Raw genomic sequence first — 25562 nt, forward strand, 5'->3', positions numbered from 1 at the left:
TAATTGTGGACAGTTTACAATGGCTGCTTCTATTAGCAGCAATATTCAAGTCATAACCACTCTTTCTCCTTTTCCATTTCTCCATCTTCCTCCCTCCTTTCTTTTCTCCCTCCCTCTCTCTCTCTCTTTGAGTTCTAACTTTCATATGCGGCATTCCTCGTTTTTGATAAAAATAAATAGTACTTTAACTACCATCATATCCAAGACTGAACAGTTCTATCATCCTCCATACCCCTGTGTAGTCAGCACCAGTCCCGACCAGCACCAACCCCCACCGGCCTGGAGACCAAGGGATTTCAGTCAGGGGTCCTTGATCCCCAGGGCATCCTTCTACAGGATTCAAGAATGGAACTTGGATAAGTGTAAAAATTACATCTATAATTTTTTTTTCACTAACGTCTACTTAAAAAGGAGCATTTCTTCAGTTATGAATATGAGTAACAAACTACGTAAATATTCGCAGAACCCGTCACTCAGCCTCAGTAGAAATCAGAGAAAGTCTTCGATAGCATTATGTGGTTACTTACATCCAAAAATATTGTATACACTCCTGACTAGTTTGAAATTATGGTACATCAGATCTTGCTTTTGAACGCATTAATAAGCACTTTGTTATTATATCACAAATTTGAATATCGCAAATGTTTTCATAACTAAATATCATTAAATTTAATCTCAAAACTGTTGTCTGTGAAAGCACTCAACTACCTGAATGATATTTCGGCAGATGGAGTCCCTGGTAATTTATTCTACCATCATCCCAACCAACACTTGCCCCAAGTGCAAGATACAGAAATGATTATAATCCAATCACTGCCCAGGCTGATGAAGGAATTATGCACCTCCCTTTCGTAGGCTGAGCTGTGCTCCTTCACAGACAAATGCCCCTGGTGCCTTCTCTCAAGGAGGATGGCCAAGCAGCACGACCCACCTCTTCTATGGGGCTCTGCATGGAATGTGGAAGACTCCCTCTCTCCAAGCACTTTGCACCTGCCACAGGGCTCACCAAGACTGCACACACCTTCTTCTGAAGAAGAGGAAACAGCCATCTGTGAGCTCCAGACTGACACCAAGTGGGAGAGAGAAGTCAAGACACAACACTTAACTCTAAAATTTAGGCAGAAGCTGAGAATTCACCTTCTCCAATATTGTGGAATTGTTTTGTGATCAGGACTGTATTATTAAGACCCACTGTTTGTACTATGGTCCGTCACCCCCAAATCAATGATTTCCTTCTTGATCAATTTTTTTTCACTTTATTTATTTATTTTGAGAGTAAGAGCAAGAGAGCACAAACAAGAGGGGCAGAGAGAGAGGGGGAAAGAGAGAATCCCAAGCAGGCTCCGTATTGTCAGCACAGAGCCTGATGCAGGGCTTGGTCCCACAAACTGTGAGATCATGACCTGAGCTGAAATCAAGAGTTGGATGCTTAACCAACTGAGCCACCCAGGTGCCCCATTAATCTATTAATGTAAAAAACAAATCAATGGAAAAAGAAGGATGGGAATATGCAACTTCCTAAGGGATACAAATGGCCAGTAAATACAAGAAAAAAAACCTTGATTTCACTGATAATCAAGAATAAATATTATATAACAAGATACAATATTTCTTTTATCCAAATGTCAGAAGCTGAATTATTTTTGTAATACAATGTAATTGATGTAAGACATATGCTGAATACCGTAAGTCCCAATGTGGAAATTCATATTTGGAATAAAAACAGCTCTTTTGGAAAAAAAAAGATAAATTTGAAATTTGCTCAGGTGACTGGGTTGCTTTCTGAAGCTGATTTCAAGAGGCAAGACTAAAAGAATGTGAGATTCTAAATCACAAATCAAATAAAAACAATATAAGAAATCATAGAGGCTGTCAATAAAAACTTCACCTTTTGGTCCTTAGAACTTGGCCACTGTGGCCAGACTGTGACTTTGAACAGTAGGAGAGTGGCTGATGAACTAGTGCTTTCCAAGATTTCCTTGTCTTATTATTTTCCACAGTGTTATCATCTCTCCTCAGTAGTCAATTTTTCATTTACAGTATTTCCATAATGCTTTCTTAACAATTAGCCAATGTATCAGTGTCACTTTCTCCTCACGCTTCCCCAAGCACATCGCTTTCTTTGCAAAAGCAGTATTGGTCAGAGAGGACATCGAGTACACGTGAATCAATTCTGCTGCCATTAGAATGTGGACGGAGTTCAATTCAGCAGGAAACAGAAGCTAGAGAATTGGCGGTTCAGTTGAACTTGCTCACCATTTTGAGCCCCATTCCCCTGAGGGCAAGCGCGACCTTGTCCCAGCTGTGGCAGTCGCGTACTCTGTTCACACAGCGCACCCCGCTGGCCACTGCGGAAAGTTCACCTCCCGTGCACAATTTTAAAATTAAATATTGACTGCTGGTCTACCACCTACATTTCATCTCTAATCAACTTGGAATTCAAGAACCAGGGCCATCTTTTGCCCCCACCTTTCATGAGGGCTTCGGCTGAAACACCAGTGCTTTAGAAGAGGAATAATAACAATAGTATCATTTAATAAGTGAATTAGTTACATGTCCCATTCCATTAAATCCACCCAATCATGGTACAAAATAGATACACAATAACGTTAATTTTATAAATGAACCACAACACGAGAGGTATTATTATTGCCTCTATTTTTCAGGAGGTTTGGAGCGGTGAAGGAGAAATTCGCCAAAGGCTCTAAAATAATTAAGTAGGCAGCAAAGAGTGGAACCCCATCTAATTCCAGAGTTCAAGCTTAGTGACTACAAAGTATTGCCCTTCTTATTCGTGAATGCTAAAAGAAAACAAAAACAAAAACAAAAAACACCTGAAAGATGACAATTCATTTCAAAGCCTACCATAACAGGTTAGGCCTTTTAATGCCTGATACTTGCTAAAGTTCGACAGAGAGCAGAGGCTATTTCCTGAGCAGCTTGTACAAAGTCAACTCCAAGGACATGCTAATCAAAATGAGGCATAAGCACATGATATCCATATCAGTCAGAAGTTAAACAACAGAATGGGCCAAATTTAAGCCTCTGGCACGTGCTGGGATGTAACAAGCCTCCTGTTCCAATAAGGTACAGTATCTTTCCAGTGCTCTATGGATAAGGTATGGATAAGGCTCAGATGGGCTTATAATGGAGACTTTCATTATTGTGGAGCTAAAGTAGACTTAAAAATTTTTTTTTCAAGTTTATTTATTTTGAGAGAGCATGTGCACAAGTGGGGGTGGGGCAGAGAGAGAATCTTAAGCAGGCTCCATACTGTCAGCACAGAGCCCAACGCAGGGCTTGAACCCACGAACTGTAAGATCATGACCTGAGCCAAAACCAAGAGTCGGACGCTCAACTGACTGAGCCACCCAGGTGCCCCCAAAATAGGCTTTTTTTTTTTTTTTTTTTTTTTTATTTATTTTTGGGACAGAGAGAGACAGAGCATGAACGGGGGAGGGGCAGAGAGAGAGGGAGACACAGAATCGGAAACAGGCTCCAGGCTCTGAGCCATCAGCCCAGAGCCTGACGCGGGGCTCGAACTCATGGACCGCGAGATCGTGACCTGGCTGAAGTCGGACGCTTAACCGACTGCGCCACCCAGGTGCCCCCAAAATAGGCTTTTTAAAACTTGTGTGTGTGTCTGTGTCTGTGTTTTCAGTAGAGGCTACCAGAGATTACATTCATCTGAGAGAGTCAACACAGAAGGTTCCAGAGGTAGGTGGAATTTATATCCTAAGCTTGGATGAAAGGATTTTTCCATTCTCATTAACAGCAACCCATTGGTAATGCCTGCCTGGGGCCCAGTGTCAGGAAGGACTGTGGGACTGGTTCTGAGTTTTACAAAGAAAGCATGCTTTGCTGATTAATAAAGTGTGCCCTGGCAAGCGACATGAGGGTGACACATTTACTGCACATTTAATCATGACTAGAATATTCATGGAACTGCCATATTGGTTCACCACCACAGAGGTACCTCAGAACTGCCAGCCAGGACTGAGAGGAAAGATCACAGTGCAGACCTGGGAAATTTAAATTAGAGAATAATTTAACCTGTGAAAACATTAAGGTCTATGGGATTTATCCTCAGATGTGAGAAGGTAAGCCCATAGATGCTCTTAGGGGTCAAGATGACAGACAGGTCACTTGGCTAAGAAACAGGAGTGGAAAAAGGCAAGCAATATGGCTGACAACTTGTATTCCATACTGGCCCAGGAGAGTTTAGCAGACTTGCTATTTCTTCAGCTCAGCCTCATGGATTTGGGAAGTGTGACTATAGAACTTCTCATTTTTCTTCTTTTCTTCATCATTTGAAAGGTTTTAGCAAAGTCTGCTTCAAAATGTCTGCCTGTCTCATGGGTGCTGAGGGAAAATAAAGTTTTGGCCAATGTTTGTCAGAATATAAATGGGAGGGGAGTGCCCCCTGGTGGTAGATTTGGAAAATCCCTAGTTATGTCCCAGATTCCCAAAAGTGTTCCAGGAAGCACTCAACTGCTCATGCTCTTCCATGGGAGCACTAGTGGTAAAAGAACCCTGGGAAACAACTGTATATTATATAACATATACTAATATATTATTTAACATAATACATATGATTTCCCTTTCTTGGCAATTCACAATATTAAAAAAAATTGTTAATGTTTATTTATTTTTGAGAAAGAAAGACAAGAGGGTGAGTGGGGGAGGGGCAGAGGGAGAGAGAGACAGAATCCGGAGCAGACTCCAGTCTCTGAGCTGTAAGCAAACAGCCCGATGCGGGGCTCGAACTCATGAACCGTGAGATTATGACCTGAGCTGAGTCAGATGCTTAACCCACTGAGCCATCCAGGAGTCCCAACACAATGTTTATTAGTATGTTAATCCCTAAGAAGTCCCACAGTAAAGAAATTCTAACTCTTTGTAATTCACCATATCCTAAATTTGTTTGAACATAAACATGATTATTTTTTAAATTAATGTAAGGTTGTGGGAAGCATGAATCTTAGGATGAAAGAAAGAATATAAGAATCTTCTTTCAATATGGAGATATTCTTTCCAGAGCTTTTTCCCTGATAAAGCTTAGAAAACTTACATTTTTGTGTATAGCATTTTCTTGCACCTCCTTCAAGATTGGCATTACTAAAAAGCCAGGTAAATGTTGAAGAATAATTTCCAGCTGGAGATAAATTATTTACATATTTCAAGGCACAAGCTTTTACTGAAGAAAAGCTAAAAGAGTATCAATACTCTTAAGCTTTCCAGGTATAACCACCCGGGAGAAATTCTAGGCATGCTCCCCCAGTATATAGACAGCTCCCCTATACTACTAGATGAGAAAACGTAGTGGCTCAGAGCACTGTGGGCTCTAGAACCATCTTTCCAGGGTTTGACAGCCAGCTTTACCTCTCACCAACTGTGTAACCTTGGGCATGTTACATAACTTCTCTGTTCTCCACGTCCTTTCTCATCTCTGAAATGGAAATAACGGCCTTTCCTAGCTCTGTTGAAGATTAAATGAGTTAATATGTGTAAAGTCTTTAAAGAATGCCTGTGAGGTGGCTGGTAATTTCTTTCTGAAGCGGCACTACTAAAGTCAGAAGTATCATTTAAAGGATCACTTAAAAGGAAAATAATTTTTTTCCCTTTGAAAATATTGCTCTTTCATTTGGGGCCATGAGACCATTAGGAAATTTTGGCTATCACTAAAGTGCATTAGGGTGGTAATTTAGCTATTTTTTTTTTTATTTGGAAACATTCGGAAATTCTTCCTCTTAATGTTATTTCGAAGTTGTGGTAAAACACATGTGAGATGAAAGTTACCATTCTAGCCATTTTTAAGTGTAGGGTTTTGTGGCAGTAAGTACATTTATATTGTTGGACAATCATCATCACCATCCTTCTCCAGAACATTTTTGTCATCCCCAAATGCCACTCTGTAGCCATGAAGCAGTGACTCCTCATTTTCCCCTTCCCCCCAGCCTGTGGCAACCACTATTCCACCTCTGTCTCTATGAATTTGACTAGTCTGGGAACCTCATATAAACGGAATCATACAATATTTGTCCTACTGTGTCTGGCTTGTTTCACTCGGCATAAAGTCCTCAAGGTTCTTCCATATTGTACCATGTGCCAGAATTTTCTTCCTTTTTAAGGCTGAATAGTATTCCATTGTATGTATAGACCACATTCTGTTTATCAATTCACCTGTCAATGGATGCTTGGCTTGTTTCTACCATTGGTGGTTGTGAGTAATGCTATGAATATGGTGTACAAGTATCTGTTCAAGAAGTCTCCGCTTACAATGCTTTTAGGTATACACTCAGTGGTGGACTGCTGGATCATATGGTAATTCTAGCTTAACATTTTTTATTTCAAAAAATTTCTTTAATGTTTATTTATTTTGAGAGAGAGAAAGAGCGAGGGGAAGCGTGAGCAGGGGAGGGGCAGAGAGAGGAGGAGTGAGAGCATGTCAAGGGCAGGGCTCGAATTCACAAACCATGAGATCACGACCTGAGCCCAAATCAAAAGTCGGACGCTTAACCAACTGAGCTACCCAGGCACTCTAATTCTAGTTCAATTTTTTTTTGAAGAATGGCCATACTGTTTCCCACAGTGACTGCACCATTTCACATTCCCACCAATGCACAGGATTCCAATTTATCCACAGCCTTACCAGCACTTTTTAAAAATACATATATAATAGCCATTCTAATGGATGAAGTGGTATCTTATTATGGGATTTGATTTGCATTTTCCTAATGATCGTTTAACATTTTTAAATGGTTTTCAAGCAGACTTCCATACGAAGGACACATATTTTAATCTCTATCATTCATTTGACATTTAGATATTCCTATATTTGTATATATCTTTGATGATTTTAAAGTTATTTCTTGCTTTGAAGGGAATAAAAGAACTTTCATCTGTTTTCTATTTATTTTAATTAGAGAAAATGTTTAACAGTTAACTTTGAAGAATGGAAGTGAGAGCCTTTAATATTCAACATCATAAAATACATTTCCTGTTTGACTATCTTTACATAAATCATGCAATAATTTTGAAATAAAAACATTTTTAAAAATAAGAAAATTTAAAAAATAAGAACCATCATTTTGTGAGACTTCGGAGCCAAAAGAGAGTCTGTTTGTTTCTTTGTTTTAACCAAACTTCAGCAGGAAATTTGAGTACCAGCAGAAACACATCAAATTCCTCAACATTTAGTGTTCTAAATTTCTTTTTTAAGATTTATTTATTTTTGAGACAGAGAGAGACAGAGCATGAACGGGGGAGGGTCAGAGAGAGAGGGAGACACAGAATATTAAACAGGCTCCAGGCTCTGAGCTGTCAGCACGGAGCCCGACGCGGGGCTCGAACTCGCGGACCACGAGATCATGACCTGAGCCGAAGTCGACGCTTTTAGCCGGCTGAGCCACCCAGAAGCCCCCTAACATTTAGTGTTCTGAATGCCAGTCAGTCTCCAGGTATCTCAAACCCGGTTACTCACACCTAATGATTGCCTATTACATGCTTGAGAACATGCTTAAGTTATTTGTTTGCTTTTGAATTTATTATTATATTTTTCCTTAAACATACTTTAACCAGGCTGTTTTTTTTTCAAATTGTAGAAGCTACATATATTCCAGAGCTAAAAAATAAGCAAACAAACTTACTGGCTTCTAAATATGGAAAAGAAAACTATCCAAATTAAAGTAATAAATACTTAAATTAATATCTACAAAAATTAATGTATTGTCAAACTTTGTTAGTTGATAAAGTGTAGCTTATATTAAATTACATTATGTTTTAAAGTAATTTCAAGTTACATTTTTTACTTGGTATGAATCATCAAGGATACATGATGAATCCTGAAAAATTATAGCCAATAATAAACTAAATGAGTTTCTTGTAATAAATAATTTCAAAATGAATTTAAAAAGTCTTTAAAAAGGGAAGAGAGTAAAAGATTATCTTTAATGTGGGATACATGTGAGTTTTAATATGCTTGATATCGTGTAGGGTATCTAAATGTAAAAATTGTGAGGGCTGACAAATATCCTTAGATGTCTCTCACCGTAATAATTCAAATTAAAACAAATTAAACACATCAAGGGGCACCTGGGTGGCACAGTCGGTTGACTGTCCAACTTTGGCTCAGGTCCCGATCTCACAGTCTGTCAGTTCGAGCCCCGCATTGGGCTCTGTGCTGACAGTGCAGAGCCTAGAGCCTGCTTCAGATTCTGTCTCCCTCTCTCCCTGCCCCTCCCTTACTCACACTCTGTCTCTCTCTCTCTGAAAAAGAAATAAACATTAAAAAAATTTTTTTTTAAACAAACAAAAAAACCCCCAAAGTAAACACATCAAAAAAACCTCTCCTCTTCAAAAGACACCATTCAGAAAAAGAGAAAACAAGGTAGATACTGGGAGAAAATATTTGCAAAGCAGACATCTGAGAAAGGACTTGCATCCAGAATATATAAAGAACTCTCAAATTCAATAAGAAAACAAAACACCTGGGGTGCCTGGCTGGCTCAGTCAGTAGAGCATCTGACTCTTGATCTTGGGATTGTGAGTTCAAGCCCCATGTTGAGTGTAGAGATCACTTAAATAAATAAAACTTAAAAAACAAAACAAAACACCGACTTTTTAAAAATGCACAAAAGATTGAATCAGTTCACTGAGCAAATATACAGATGGCCAGTTAGAATGTGAAAAGATATTCAGCATCAGTCGTCTTTAGGGAAAAGCAAGTTAAAACCACAACGAGTTATTACTACATACCTATCAGAATGGATGAAATGGAAAAAGACTGGTCATACCATCTACTGATAAGAAGGTGAAGGAACTGGAACTCTCTTTCAGGGCAGGTGGGAATGTAAACTGGTACAACCACTTAAGAAAACAGTGTGACAATTTCTCAAAAAGCTGACATATACCTACCATAGGATCCAGCCATTCTACTCCTAGATATTTACCCAAGAGAGCTGAAAGCCTATATTCACATAAAGACTTATACATGAATATGCGTGGTAGCATTATTTGTAATAGTGAAAAACTGGAAATAACTCAAACGCCCATCAGTGGTGAATAACTCAACAAATGGAGGTTATTCAGGTAATGGAATCCAACTCAACAATATAAAGGAATGGAACATCATACACAGTACAGCATGGATGAATCTCAAAATAATTATGCTGAGTGAAAGATGCCAGACAAAACAATTTGTAGTGTAGGATTTCATTCATATAAAATTGTAGGAAACGCAAACTAATACACAGTGATAGAAACAAGATCAGTGGTTGCCTGGGGTAAGAGAGGAGTGGGATAGGGCAGGAAGGACAGATTACAAAGGCGCATGAGGAGACTGAAGAATGATGGATGTTTTCATTAACTTGATTATGGTGATGGCTTCATGAGTATAAACATATGCCAAAATTTATCAGGCTGCCCACTTTATTTTTTTATTTTTTATTTTTTGGCTTCTCAGCTCTGAGCTGCTGCTTTATTTTATTGCCTAAGCAGTGCCAAACATGCAACAAAAAGCAAGACACTTAAGAGTTCTCAGAGGATCCTCTTTCTTAATTATATTTGAAAATATTTTGCCAGTTTCATCTTCCCCCTCATCCTTCTCTTTGCCTTTTTTTGTTTCCTTGAGACATAACTGACATACAGCTCTGTGTAAATTTAAGGTGGACGGCATAATGACTGGACATACACACGTTGTGAAATTATTACCAGGGTAAGTTTAGTTAGCATCTCCCTCCTCATAGAGCTACAACATGTTTTCCTCAAATTTGACACTTTGTTTTAATTTATTTTTTTTCTAAAGTAAACTCTGCACTCAGCCTGGAGCTCGAACTCATGACCCCCATGCTCTACTGACTGAGCCATCAGGCACTCCTCAAATTTTACCCTTTAAATATGTGCAGTTTAATTGCTGGTCAGTTCTGCCTTAATAAAGCTATTAGAAAGCCCTTAATTGTAACAATTAAACATGGCACAGGCATATAAAGAAGTAAGTAATCTCCACTCATCTGACACCATCATGAGATCATCTCCTTGAGGTTTCCAACATGAAGTGCATGCCCTTCCATATATTCTCTTTACTTATATGAACCTGTGACTACGTTATAGGGTTTACACATTTTGCAAAAAGGATGACCCATTCAAATGCTATTTTCACGGAATTTTATTATGGTTAAAAAAATTTCTTATTATGCATGAAAACTTCTGGGTGTTCTGATATTAAGTCTCATTACTTTATAGCCAACATGCCTTAGATGCTTTACCAACAAAGGGGATGTAAAACTACAAATAGAAGCAGTTTCCTTTGCAGGAAATTACTAGATAAAGGAGTTGGTCTTCTTTGAGGGAGGGATAAGATCAAGTTCTTTCTATATCGAGAGCCTGTTTTCCACAAGATGTAGTTTAATTTAGAAAAGGAAAACTATTTCTCGTTTTAAACTGTAATTAAATTCTCACTCCAGGTTAAACATTGCACACACAGGGATGTTATATGTGAGCACATTCAATTGGAAACAGACCTTTCAGGATTGTTTTTGGTTATAAACTGGAAAATGGTACCAACTCTAGGGTTTTACCACAGGTCAGGATGACTTTTTAAAAAAAAACCCTTCAACTGAAAAAATGTTAAAATCTATGCTTACTGTGAAAAATGCAAAAAATATACAAGGATAGGGGATAAAATTTTCTTCTCTCCTGCTCTGCCCCTAATTCCATCTGTTAGACAATCACTGTCAACAATCTGAAGGTAACTTTCCAGACTATATGGTGCCTGTGGGCACATGTGTGTGTGGGCCTGCTTTTATTTTTTGTCTGCTCATTTACTTTTTCTCTCAAGTTTTAAAAAATTCTGATAAAATAGATATGACATAAATCTGCCATTTTCATCATTTTTAAATGTACAATTCGTTGCCGTTAATTTCATTCACAATGTTGTGCAACCATCACCACTATCTACTTCCAAGACTTTTTCATCACCCCAAACAGTAATCCCATTAAGCCCATTAATCATTAATGCCCCATTCCTCCCTTGTCCCAACTCCTGGTAATCTCTACTTGCTCTATGAATTTGCCTAGTCCAGATAATTCATATAAGTTGAATCATACAGTGTTTGTCCTTTTGTGTCACTTATTGTAATGTTTTCACGTTTTTTGTTTTTTTTCCCCCTTTTTTAATGTTTATTTAGTTTGAGAGAAAGATAGAATGTGAGTGGGGGAGGGGCGGAGAGAGGGAGAGGGAGAGAATCCCAAGCAGGCTCTGTGCTATCAGCATAGAGCCCAACATGGGACTCGAACTCATGAACCGTGAGATCATGACCTGAACCGAAATCAAGACTTGGACACTTAACCGACTGAGCCACTCAGGCACCCCTGTTTACAAGATTTATGCATATTGCCACGAGCCTGGCAGTTTGGTTTCCAGTTTGGGCTGCCACTGAAATATTTCAATTTCCCTCTTATTTTATTGTAAAAAACCATGGAAAATAGGGGAAAGACCCAAAGGACTAACACTAAAGGTACAGAGCACACCTGTACTACAAGAAAGCTAAGGATGAAAATCACTGCATGTATAAAAATAATCAACTATTAGCTTGCTCAATTGTCCTCTGGACTTAAGCCAGTCAGTGTTCAACTGAGAACAAAAAGATAATAACTTTACAACTGTGTGTATAAAATATTGGAAATATATTGTAGGAAATGTATCAATGGCACAGCACAGTTAGTTAGTACATTGGTTATTTTGGCTTTTGTTTCTTTTGCTTTCTGAAAAGAGAACCCCTTTGTAAAAGGTAAGTCTATTTTTCAACTTTTGGGCAGCTAGCTTTTATTTGAGAGTAAGGAATTAACTGTATTTACTAATTTTCTTCCTCATTTCTAGAACACAGATATTTTGATGGTAGATCATATTATGTATCCTATCCTATCCTATCCGATCCTATCCCCACTTGGTAAGTCTATGTACACTCACACACATACATGTAGAAACCCACTTTCCTGTTCAGCATCAGAGTTCAGCATTTACAGGTGTCCACTTACCTTTACTAGTAGGTATTCTTCTGACTTCCTCTTGCTTTCACTGTAATAATCTTCGGATTTTGTTTGCCATGCATAGTTGTCATCTTTTTCTTTCACACATTCTTTCTTCAGGATTTCTCACCAAAGCCTGTAACCCAGAAAAGAGACGCTCCTTAATTTCTGTAGGCACACAGGAAAGAACTAGAGTTCTCAAATCAGTGACACTTCTAATTTATTTCTAGTTTTCCCTTGGCTGGCTACAGTTTAATCACCGTTTTAGAAATTTACCTAACGAGATTTAAAATAGAGCTATCTCGACATACAAATGAAATTGAGGCTGTTCTCAACAACTAAATGATTTGGCCTCTTACATAATGCATTTCATTGAATAGACAGTGTTACCGGCTCTGTAGAAGGAGATTCCGCAGGCCTGAAAGTTATCTACAGTAGTTGTAAATTCAGGGTGACAAAAGTGGGAGAAATCAATAAAGCATCACCGCAGAATCCATGTTACAGAATTACTGGAACCAGGATAGCACTCCCAAATCTCGTTTTTAACAGATGTCAGTTGTGGAGAGAATGAAGCACATGTCATGAATACTGATGAAATTTAGTGTGTGTCTTTCGCCCTAAGATGCTCATTTATATGTATTTGTCATTTTCTCTATAAAAGAAAAGGAAACAGCTATCCCTCGGAAGCTCTCCTTAAGTCAGGAAGTGCGCTTCTTGTCAGCTGTGGGCCCAACTGTTTCACACCCAGGAGTGTGTAAAAAGTGGACAAGAAGGCGGAAGCAGCAGGTGTGGCATTCACTGTTTTGCCGTGTGGGTGTAAAACTCGACTTGTCCAACCATCCCGCACTGCACCTCCCCATTCCACCTGAGCCTCAGCTCTCCCTGGACATGGACACAGGCGTGAAGTGGAAGATGGCGGCCGGAAGCAGAAAGAATTCAGGACAATTTGTTCATCAGCACCTTTGCTCCTGTCTCCTTACTGATGCCATATGATACACCCATCTTTTCTAACAGGAGCGAGATATTCCAGGGGCTCCACCACAATGAGAGCTGAGAGTTTCTTTTCTTTTCTTTTTTTTTTTTTAATGTTTATTTATTATATTGAAAGAAAGAGCATGAGTGGGGAAGGAGCGGAGAGAGGGAGACAGAGAATCTCTGCGCTGTCAGCAGAGAGCCTGATGCAGGGCTCAAATTCACAAACCATGAGCTCATGACCTGAGCCAGAACCAAGCGTTGGATGCTTAATGGACTGAGCCACCCAGGTACCCCAGCTGGGAGTTTCTTGTGGGCAATATTTGCAGTATCCTTTTAGGACAAAAATAGATTTTAGGAGACAAACTAATTCACTTACCTTTGAATCTTAAAGCCAGTAAGACCCTAATTTTATGTGAGGCGTGTTAAATTCAATATTAAAATGCTAACAAAAAATTAAATTTAAATAGTGGGATCTAATGTTGATAGAGTGTAGCTATGGGACTGCAGTAATGGTTTGGGTAGGATGAAATCAGAATGAAGACCTCTCACATCCAGCCATCTCCTTAGACCCCGTGGCTTCCAGGGAAAATACTGGATATAGAATATACGAGAGGGATAGTGTAGTCCCAGCCCCCACTTTACGGTAAGATAACTGAGGCTTCGAGAGAGGGAAGGGGACCTGCAGGAGAACCACATGGAGAACTGGCACCATCGTGACTCCGTACGTTTTCTGCTTTATCAAAACATCTCTCTACAACTTCCATGTGTCCACCAGGTTACATAAGTTCCTGGACTGGGGGTTAGACCTTGTAAATAGTGATATAACAAGCAGCCTGGATCACAGGGCAGAAGAGAGAGAAAGGCAATCATTTATTGAGTGCCCACCATAAGCCATTTAGTGCGCAGGGCATAGCACTTACATTGCAGCTAATGCTTCCGGGAACTGTGAAAATCATATAGGAATCATTATCTTATGAAGATGAGGAAACTGAGTCAGGGCAAGAGGATACTTTGTTTGAGGTGACACACAGCTAGTAAGTTCTTTGTTGTTTTTGTTTTTCTTTTTTTATTTTAATTCCCATACAGTTAATATACAGTGTTGTAATAGTTTCAGGTGTATGATATAGTGATTCAACACTTCTATACATCACCTGGTGCTCATCACAAGTGGACTCCTTAACCCCCATCACCTATTTCACCCATCCCCCCACCTACCTCCCTTCTGGTAACCATCGGTTTGTTCACTTTTATTAAGAGTGTGCTTCCGGCGCCTGGGTGGCTCAGTCAGTTGAGCATCCGGCTTCAGCTCAGGTCATGCTCTTACGGTTCGTGAGTTCGGCCCCACATCGGGCTCTGTGCTGACAGCTTAGAGCCTGGAGCCTGCTTCCGATTATGTGTCTCCGTCTCTCTCTGCCCCTTCCCTGCTCACACTGTCTCTCTCTGCCTCTCAAAAAATAAAGAAAACTAATAAAAAAAAAAGAGCCTGCTTCTTAATTTGTCTCTCTTTTTTCCTTTGCTTATTTGTTTTGCTTCTTAAATTCCACATGAGTGAAATCCTATGATATTTGTCTTTCTCTGACTGATTTCTTTCTTTCTTTCTTTCCTTCTTTCTTTCTTTCTTTCTTTCTTTTTAAGCAGCAGGTAAAAGTTTATTAGAGTAAGATTAGAAAGGAAGAATAACAGGAAATCTCTCTTTACAGAGAGGGGACATTCGAAAGTGAATGACTTATTTCACTTAGCATTGTAATTTCTAGCTCCATCCATGTCACTGCAAATGGCAATATTTCATTCCTTTTTATAACTGGATAGTATTCCATTTTATACACACACACACACACACACACACACACACACCATGTCTTTATCCATTCATCTATTGATGGACACTTGGAATGCAAACTGGTGTTGCCATTCTGGAAAAACAGTGTGGAGTTTCATTAAAAAGTTAACAATAGAACTACCCTAGGAGCCAGCAGTCGCACGACTGGGTATTTACCCCAAAATACAAAAACACTAATTCCAAGGGATACATGCACCCTTATGTTTATAGCAACCTTATCTACAATAGCTAGTAAGTTCTTTGATTCCATGGCCCAATATACTCTGACTTCCTACCTGTAATGAGCAGCAACTGTAAACCCAGGAAATATGCATCTATTTGAAAACTCCAGATCCCAAGAATAGAAACAGAATGGATAGTGTTTTAAAGAAGACTAAAGAAGAGAACAGAGGAAAGATAAGTTAAAAGCACTATGGGAGTATATTCAACAATTCAACTCTTAATGTGTAGGAGGGAAATGTCTTAAGATCTTTGAATATACCAAATATGCAAATGCAATTAGAACATATCGTGTAACTTCACCCATAAAATTCAGTGAAGGATACTTGTCATATTAAGAACCTACAGGTGAGCAAATAAGTTCAAGGTCTCAGTGAGTTAGGATGCCTGAGATATGATCACCTCTTTGCTTAGGCTGTCATAACAAATGCCATATACTGAGTGGTTTGAACAGCCTTCACAGTTCTAGAGGCTGGAAGTCCAAGGTCAAGGTGGCAACAAGGTTTGGTTTCTCCTGAGGTGCATGTATCTTTTTGAATTAGTATTTTTATTTTCTTTGGGTATACACCTACCAGTGGAATTACCGGATCATATGGTAATTCTATTTTTAATATTTTGAGGGACGTCCATACTGTTTTCCACAGTGGTTATACCAGTTTGCCTTCCCATCAACAGTGCACGAAGGTTCCTTTTTCTCCACATTCTTGCCAACACTTGTTGTTTCTCATGTTGTTGATTTTAGCCATTCTTACAGGTGTGTGGTGATATCTCACTGTGGTTTTGCTTTGTATTTTTCTGATGATTAGTGATGTTGAGCATCTTTTCACAAGTTCATTGGCCATCTGTATATCATCTTTGGAAAAATGTTTATTCATGTCTTCTGCCCATTTTTAAATTGGATCATTTGTTTTTTGTGTGTGTTGAGTTGTAGAAATTCTTGGTATAATTTAGATATTAATTCCTTATTGGATACATCACTTGCAAATATTTCCCCCTATTCAGCAGGTTGTCTTTTCGTTTTGTTGCTGGTTTCCTTCACTGTGCAAAAGCTTTTTATTTTGGGGTAGTCCCAACAGTTTAACTTGCTTTTATTTCCCTTACCAAAGGAGACATCTAGAAAAATGTTTCTATGGCTGATGTCAAAGAGATTGCTGCCTATGTTTTCTTCTAGGAATTTTATGGTTTCAGGGGTCACATTTAGGCTTTGGTCCATTTTATTGGTATGTGTGGTATAAGACAGTGGTCCAGTTTCATTCTTTTGCAATGCCATTTGTTGAAAAGAAATGGATTATCCAATCCATTCCCATTGGATATTATTGCCTCCTCTGTCATAGATTAATTGGCCATATAATCATGGGTTTATTTCTGGGCTTTCTATTCTGTTCCATTGATCCACGTGTCTATTTTTGTGCCAGTACCATACTGTTTTGATTACAACAGCTTTGTAGTGTATCTTGACATATGGGATTGTGACACCTCCAGTTTTGTTCTTCTTTTCGAAGATTGCTGTAAAGGTCTTATTTTCACTTAATTACCTCTTCGAAGGCTTTCTCTCCAAATATAGTGACATTCTGAAGTATCGGGGGGTCAGAGCCTCAACATATGAATCTTAGGACACAATTTAGCCCATAGTGCCCACTAAGTAACTATTTCCGTTGCCACAGCAGTGCAAAGCCAGGTACTAGAAAAACGACAAACCTGCTACATGCCATCAACATTCAGCATCACCCATAAAGACTCGAAGCCCTCTGCTATTTGAATTCAGGCCCCTAAGGGTCTATTACAGGTTTTAAATTTTAAAAAATAAAGGTGGGAAAGGTCATGATTCAACAACCTTTGGTCACAACGATCTAAACCAGGGGTCAGAAAAGTATCGCCTGCAAATTAAATCCAGCCTGCTGACTGTTTCTGCAGGTAAAGTTTTTTTGGCACACAGTCACATCCAGTCATTTAAAGATTGCCTCTGGTCGCTCCGGAGCTACAATCACACAGCTGAATAGCTGTGCCAGAGACCCAAGACCAAAAGTATTTACTATCTGGCCTTTGACAGAGATAGTTTGCCAACTCCTGCTTTAATCTATGGTAGTCAGGTTTTTGTTTTTTTTTTATTGTAGGACTTTTTCAGGGTCTGGAAAATATATGCTTCAAACTTCAAGGGGAGGATATACAGTAAAACTGCATCTTGCATTGGAAGTAATTTCTAAAGTCAGTTCAAACTGAAAACTGTGAATGATCAGAACGAACACTGGGAATCCCTTAGGGAAAGTGCCACACCATACAGTCTACCATCGCACGTCATCATCAATATGGCCAGGTTTTCCTTCAAAGTTGCAACAGATAAAATTGCTTTTGAGCACCACATGAAAGAGGTGGATTTCTTTATGGGCCCCTGTATAAAAACATGCCTACGAATCGCCCTCGGCATGGTAAGACGCTTGAAGACACTGAGAACTGCCAGGAGGGTCAGGATACCAACTCACACTAACGTCTTCAATTTGCCAAAGTTAAATATGCACTTGCTATGACTTTGCAGGAGGTGGTTGTTGTTGCTGTTGTTTGCACTGTTTCCCAATTTAACCTCTCCCATCTCATGCCCCCAAGCCCCCAGTGCCAGAAGCTTATAATAGGACCTGTGTTTCATGGCATGCATTTAAAGAAATGCAGAAATACTAAAAAACATGGATATTAGGGACCAATCAACTGAACAGAAGACATGTATGAGGCTTTCTTAACACTAATTATAAAAGAAGTGTAGGACAAAGCTGCAATAAGACACCACTTAATACCCATTAGATGGGATATTTTTTTTTAAGTGAAAAATAACAAATGTTGGTGAAAATGAGGAAAAGTTAGAACGCATTGCAGATGGGGATGTAAAATGGTGCAGCCTTTGTAGAAAATGATTTGAAAGCTCCTTAAAAAATTAAACATAAAATTACCATAAGATACAAGAATTCTACTTCTGGGTACATACCCCAAAGAACTGAAAGCAGACGGTTGTGCACCTGTTCATAGCTGCATTATATGTTATATTGTTCACAGTAGCCCAAAGGCAGGAGTAATCCAAGTGTCCACTGACAAGATAAATGGATAAACAAAACGTGGTATATACATACAATGGAGCAGTATCCATTTTTAAACAGAATGGAATCCTGATACATGCTACATGTGGATGCATTTTAAAAACACTATGGTAACTGGAATGAACCAGATGCAATAGGACAAATATTGTATGATTTCACTTGCATGCGGTGCCTTGAGTAGTCAAATTCATACAGATGGAGAGTAGAACAGAGGTTATCAGAGCATATGGGACTGAGGAATGGAAGTGATTGTTTAATGGGCACAGAGTTTCAATTTGGAGTGATGAAAAAGGTTCTGGAGACCGATGGCAATGAAGGTTTTACAACACTGTGAATGTACTTAACGCTGCTGAACTGCACATTTAAAAATAGTCGGAAAGGTAAACTTTTTTTTAAAGCTTATTTGAGAGAGGAAAGAGCACAAACAAGGGAAGGGCAGAGAGAGAGACAGACAGAGAGAGAATCTCAAGCAGGCTCCACACTGTCGGTGCAGAGCCCGTAACAGGGCTCCATCCCACAAACCGTGAGATCATGACCTGAGCCAAAACCAAGCGTCGGACACTTAACCAACTGAGCCACCCAGGTGACCTTAGGATGGTAAAATTTACATTATGTATATTTTACCACAATAAAAAATGCTCCAGAAAAAAAATAAAAAAGAAATGTAGGAGCGTAATTGCAGGGATGGGGATAGAGAGGGCTTAAATTGTTTATACAGAATGTCTCATTCTGCTAAAAAAAAAAAAAAGGCAGCCAACAAATCTTTGGCCTGCTTAGGTGACAACATCATAGCTTGGAAGACAGAGGAAGCAATAAAGGGAAGTGTTATTCCAGAAAGACCTTTAGGTGATAGAGAAATGAAGCAGAAAAGTGGTCACGTGCCCTTGGAGTTCAAAGTAGTATTGGCAGGGATGCTGGGGTCCTCACTTGGCTCCTCCCGGGCCCGAGTTTTCTTCCAGCACAGCCTCACTGCCCCCTTGTCCCATGCTCACTCCCATGCTCACCCTTCCATTCGCCCCATCCACTGTCCACTCAGCAGCCTGAGTGCTGGCGAAAATACAGCATTATGCAAAGGATGATGTGACAAACTCCTGTCCGTGTCACTGTGCCGTCACTCAAAATGAACTAATGTTGTTCTTCGCATTCATTAACTCTTTTGAGAAATAGAACCACATGGAACTTAAACCCCTCCAGTTCACACATGGATATGCCTGTGTGTGTGTGTGTGTGTGTGTGTGTCCAAAACAACATATACTACAGTAGTGTAGGTTTTACAGTTTTTATAAAGTGTAGCATGCTGTATATTACTGTACTCCACATTGTTTTTGAGACATCTTCATTTTGGTCCATACAGATCTAGGTCATTGACTGTTGTATGGCACTCTATAATACAACCATACCATAGTTTAATTCTCCTTTTCTGGACTGACGGCTATTGGGTGGGGTCCAATCATGACAAAGGATGCTCCGATGGACACCCTTCACAATCCTCCTCCAGAGTCCAGATCCCTCTGTTCAGTGGCAGAGGCTGTCCCGGCCCATTAGTATTGTGACAGCCCTATGTATACCTGCAGGACTTTGTCCTGGTTAAGTCCAGCTCTCCTGGGGGCATCTGAAAATGGGAGAGAGCTCTTTTGTGAATTGGGGGTGGAGGAGAGCAGGGATGCTAAATTTCTACGGTGCATGAAAGTCTTGAGGGACAGAGACTTGCCCCTCACAAAATACCAAGTGCCCCTCCTTGGAGAAACAATGTTGCTAACTTTCTGTCTGCAGGAAAATCTGTTGTGGAATATGTGCATTCTCAAGTGTAACTGGGGGATGACAACTTATTCTCCAAGTGCTCTTTATCTCAATTCCTTGCCAAGTTTTACTTGTCTAATTCAACCTTTTGAATTTCTGCTACTCCGACAGGCATAAAATGCTATCCTGGGATTTTAAACTGTCGTTTCTTGCTTTTATCAGTGATGTGGAAAGCCTTTTCACATTTTTATTACTCATTCATGTCTTCCCCTCAAGACACGGACTGTTAGTAAGTGGCCCATTTTTCCTACTGGGTAGTTTGACTTTTCCTTATTGATTTACAGGAATTTGCTAGAGATTCTAGAAACCTGGCTTTTGTCAGTTATTTCAGGTTGCAAATATCTTCTATTGGTTTGTCACTTGCCTTTTAATTTTATGGCATTATTTTGTTATACATTATATAAGTTATACATTTTGACATAGTGAAATCCATCAACTTCATTATTCTTGAGTGTGGTATTGTGTCTCTAGCTTACAAAATCTACGTTATCCTAATGGTATAAAGATACTTTCTTTTTATCTCCCTACAGGTTTTGAACTTTTACATTTTATACTTAGGTTTTCAATTCACCTCAATTTATTTTTGTACGAAGTGTAAATCTGGAAACTTATTCTTCCATAAGGAGAAATAACTTACTTCTGATACTCATTTACTTCTGATATTCTATGTTTTCCATTCTGAATTTCAATGCTTCCTGTGTCTATAGGGTCTACAGGGAAGGGTCTATATTTGTTCAGTCTCTATTCTGTCCCACTGATCTATTTTTCAATACCCCTATACCAATAACATAATGTCTTAATTACTATGGTTTTATAAATATTTTGATAATTAGGGGAAACATTCATTCCTTCTTCTTCTTTTGCAAACCTCCCTTATTACGTTCTTGAATTTTTATTTTTATTTATTATTTAAAAAAAATTGTAATGCTTACTTATTCTTTGGGGGGCAGGGGCAGAGAGAGGGAGACAGAATCCAAAGCAGGTTCCAGGCCCTTAGCTACCAGCACAGAGCCTGACATGGGGCTTTAACTCGCAAACCATGAGATAATGACCTGAGCCGAAGTTGGTTACTTAACTGACTGAGCCACCCAGGTGTCCCAAATTCTTGCATTTTTACATTTCCATTCAATTTTAGAATGCTGTTGGGATTTCGTTCAGAACCGCAATGAATTTATAAATCCTTTCTTTGGTAAAAATCAGCAGTTTATAATATTGGTCTTTCCTTTCCATGTATATGGTATATCCTACCATTTCTTTAGTTCTTCTTTTGTGGTTCCCAGTAACTTTCTCCTGAAGTAGTTGCACATTTTCTTAAAACTAGACTCCCAGTTTCTATATAATTTTGAGTGCTGAAGTAGTTTTTTTTTTTTTTAAAAAAAACCTCAAATCTGAAGATATCAACTGTCCTTCCCTGAATGTAGGTCTCCTGAGGCTTTCTATTACACTTAAAATAGAATCCAAACTGCTTACTGTGGCATGATTACAGTATGTGGCTTGGCCCTGTCTTCCTCTTGAACTTTAACTTGAATCTCGTGTTAGCCATGCCAGTTTTCTTTATACATGCCAAATATATCAAGCTAATTTCTCCTCAGGACCTTGTCCTTGCAGCCTCCTTTTATGGAAACTTGTTCCCCAGATATGCACATGGCTGGTTTCTTCTTGCCACTAAGGCCTCAGCTCAGATGTCACCTCTCAGGCTGTCCCTTCCCACTAGAGAATAGCCCTTCAATCATTCATAATGGCATAGCTCCTTTATTTCTTCACAGCTCTTGTCACCATTTAAAATTATCTTGTTTAATTCTATTGGTGTTTCTCCATAATAGACTGTAAGCTCCACATAATTGGGACCCTGCTGTCTTATTCCCTCTCATGTCCTCAGCACCTCAAATGGTTTCCGGTACACACAAAGTAGTGAATGAATAGGTATTGAATAAATAAGTGAGTGAACAAATGAACGAACTTGGATTTCACCTTGTCCCCTGGTTGATCCTTCTATGTCCTCTTATATCAGCGAAGTGTTCCCTTTCTCCCACTGGCCACATACTAGCAAATAAATAATAATCTGCAGACATTTCTAGTCTCTCAAAGAAATAGCTTGACCATAGGCATACTTATAAAGGGAATTCCAAACACATCTGTGTTCTGAAAATCCAGGTTTCTAGCTTATATGGAACAGAGAAGCCTTCATTCTCCCATTCACCCTATTTCTACTCCCAAGAGATAACCATCGACAGTTTCTTTGTGTGGAGTCAGAAACTTTTTACCCATTTACTTGTAGGTATGTATGTATCTAGCTATCGTCTACCTATCACAGGTTAGAGAATTTGAATGACTCAATATGGGAAGTTTTTTGTTTTTTTTTAATTTTTTTTTTCAACGTTTTTTATTTATTTTTTTGGGACAGAGAGAGACAGAGCATGAACGGGGGAGCGTCAGAGAGAGAGGGAGACACAGAATCGGAAACAGGCTCCAGGCTCCGAGCCATCAGCCCAGAGCCTGACGCGGGGCTCGAACTCACGGACCGCGAGATCGTGACCTGGCTGAAGTCGGACGCTTAACCGACTGCGCCACCCAGGCGCCCCTGGGAAGTTTTATTCTTATTGACAAAGTATTATTTTTCAATGGATCTGAGTTTATTAAAAAAGCAGATTCCTACTCCCACCTCTAGAGGTTCTGATTTCACAAACCAGGGGTGGGTCCCAGAAATCTTCATTTTCAACAAGCATCCTAAATAATTCTGATGCAGGTGGCTCAAAAACCACCCTTTGGGAAATGCTCTCCAAGTCAAGGCCATTTAACACCATCCTTATTTAAGACCATGCATCCTCCTGAACACTAGGGGGCAGATGGAGCCACGTGCATGCCCAGTGTTAAGATGTCACAACCCCTTTGCTCAGAAAGAGGGTGTGGCAGATACTGAGCCTCCATTAAGACCCCAAGAATCTAGACTGCTTGTGAAGCCACATCAGCAATCAGGAAAACAGCTCAAAACTGAGAAAACCTGGGTTCTAAACTCCACACTGCTCCGCACCTCAGTTTCTTCACGTGCAAAATGAGAAGTTGGACTAGATAATCCAACAAGCCCCTTTCCACACTAACATTTTATGAGAAACTTTAACATCACATGGATTTCTTTGTGATTGGGCTATGGCTGATTTTGATCCTGTACCTTCCAAATTTTCTAGGACGGGCTTAGGTTACTTTTATAATGCAAAAGAAAATAATCCAAAACATTTAAAAAGATTTTTCTCATCGTTACTCCAACAGCATTTTCACAAACTGAGATGCTTCTGTTTCAGTGCTAATGTTCACTACTCTCCATGAATACAGAGAAACAACAAAATCTCAACGCGCCTAGGTCAAGGCAATTTAATGCCATTCTTGCTTGTTTGAAGCAAATTTAAAATTTGCTTTATAGGCAAAATTGAATCTGTGACTCTATAAAGATGGTAAACATGGAAACGAAACAGCCCAAGATTCAATCTCAGCCCAAATCTCATACTACATGGAGAAATGAGCAATATTTAAATATTTAATAATACCTTGTAATTTTTATAGACTCCTGGGCTTCCGAGTTTCTGACAAAGTAATCCCCGAGCCATAATTAACAAAAAGAGGCAACCTTCCCAAAAGTTTTCCAGAGCACAAGTAAACTCCTCAAAGTACTTCCTTGGCAGTGAGTGTGTTGGGAATAGTGGTATACAAGCAGTAAACAAGAGCTAGAAAGAGTTTGGATAGTGCTCTGAACTGATGACGGATGTTGGCTGAAATGGCTTTTAGGAAAAGAAGGTTGTGATTAGAAAACCATGACATTTCCAGCACTCATTTATTAGCATGTCTGGAAAATCACAGATGAGAGATAACAGAGTCTTTGCAACCTGAGTTCCATTCACAGGATGTTTACAAATAATTAACTGCTATTCAATCTTCAGAGTCATTTGGTCAGTGTCCTAAAGGCAAAGCAAGGATACAGACACCATAACCAATCACTGTAGGTGGTCTCCTAATAAAGACTTCCATTAGCTACTAGTTGCTCAGACCATAAAACTATGGATGCTTTCCCCACCACTTCCCATTGCTCCAACCCTCGCAGCACTACCACTATGGTCCGCCCCTCGATTTGTTCCTATCTCCTTATTTCTAATGCCACCAGTCCAGTCCAAGCCACAATCATCTTTCCCTTAGACTATTTCAACAGTCTTCTTATTAATTTCTCCACTTGACCCAAGACAATCACTTCTTCACATAGTGGCCATATTTACACATCAGATAATTTTTCCCCCTGCTTAAAACCCTTCAATAACTTCTCATTATTATTATTTTTTTGAGAGAGGGTTCAAGTTGGTGAGATGCAGAGAAAGAGAGAGATAGAGAGGGAGAGAGAGAGAAAAGTGGGGCTCCCCCAAAGCAAGGCTCAAACTCACTCAAAGCGGAAATCCTGCTCACCCAAAGTGGGGCTCGAGTACACCAATGTGGGACTAAAACTCATGAACGGTGAGATCATGACCTGAGCTAAGTCGGATGCTTAATGACTGAGCCACCAAGGTGCCCCGATATCTTCTCATGTTCATGGAATAAAACTTAAGTTTTATCTGCTCTCCACCTCTGAAGCGTCATTTCACGACAGTCCTTCTTCCACCCTTGATACTTCCCACATTTGCTTCCTTTTCCTTCCTTACTTTGCCGAGCTCATTCTCACTTACAGTCCTCACTGCTCAGATTACTGTTTCTCTAGACTGTCACACAGCTGGTTCCACCTCATCTTCCCAACTCAACATGCAGGATCTTCCCTGACCACTATATCCTGTATGGTATCAACCTGCATTTGTGTTATTCTCTACCCTTGCGTATTTCCCATATGATCCTGAAATTACATTGTTTACTTGATGGCTACCCACCCCTCCACTAGAACGTAAGCTCCCGGAGGAGACCGACCTTGCTTGTCCTATTCACTGCTGAACCCCCAGAGTCCAGGACAATGCACACAGTACTCAATGACTTTTTGTCAATGGGGCACCTGGGCGGCTCAGTCGGTTGAGTGTCCGACTTTGGCTCAGGTCATGATCTCACGGTCCACGGGTTCGAGCCCTGCGTCGAACTCTGTGCTGACAGCTCAGAGCCTGGAGCCTATTTCAGATTCTGTGTCTCCCTCTTTCTCTCTCCTCCCCTGCTCACGCTCTGTCCCTCTCTGCTCAAAAATAAACAAACGTTAAAAAAAATTTTTTTAAATGACTTTCTGTCAAATGAATGTACGTGTTGTTTTAGATTCAAGCAGGGCCCAACTTTTCAGTGCTCCCTGTCCATTCAGAATCAAAACGCAATTACCTGCCCATGCTACAAGTTGTTAATGTGCAGAAGAGACCTATGCTTCTCCAAGAACAACCTCATCCTTACCCCACAATTAGGTTAGAGCCTCCAACTTAGAGCTCATTGCTCTGAAAGCAGAGGATTCTTGGGAGATGTCAGATGAAACTTAAAACCTCGTTGACAAGCTGACTCGTACAGTGTATCTTGACTTGGAGGAATGATTGTGTAGCTTTGTCAACGCTGGAAGTGAAGGGTTTACGGTGTGAGTGGGTGGATCACTGTGTCACATGGCCTGAGGCAGGTGGATATTT

At 39.7% G+C, this 25562-nt stretch overlaps 1 protein-coding gene and 1 long non-coding RNA gene across 9 annotated transcripts in view; one reads left to right on the forward strand and one right to left on the reverse strand.

Annotated features, from left to right (window-relative positions):
• Positions 1–25562, reverse strand: part of FRMD4B (FERM domain containing 4B) — a 318608-nt gene that overhangs the window by 204738 nt on the left and 88308 nt on the right. For all 7 annotated transcript variants that reach the window (XM_019469743.2, XM_019469744.2, XM_019469748.2 and 4 more), the window contains exon 2: positions 12037–12163. The gene's annotated coding sequence lies outside the window, so the exon portion shown is untranslated. The remainder of the gene's footprint in view (positions 1–12036; positions 12164–25562) is intronic.
• LOC109279026 (uncharacterized) overlaps positions 1–25562 on the forward strand; it is a 64184-nt gene that overhangs the window by 4251 nt on the left and 34371 nt on the right. The gene's annotated exons all lie outside the window — the stretch shown is intronic.

The sequence above is a fragment of the Panthera pardus genome, unplaced genomic scaffold (assembly GCF_024362965.1).
Source record: "Panthera pardus isolate Hobbes unplaced genomic scaffold, ASM2436296v1 HiC_scaffold_8, whole genome shotgun sequence".
In the NCBI taxonomy this organism is placed as follows: domain Eukaryota; kingdom Metazoa; phylum Chordata; class Mammalia; order Carnivora; family Felidae; genus Panthera; species Panthera pardus.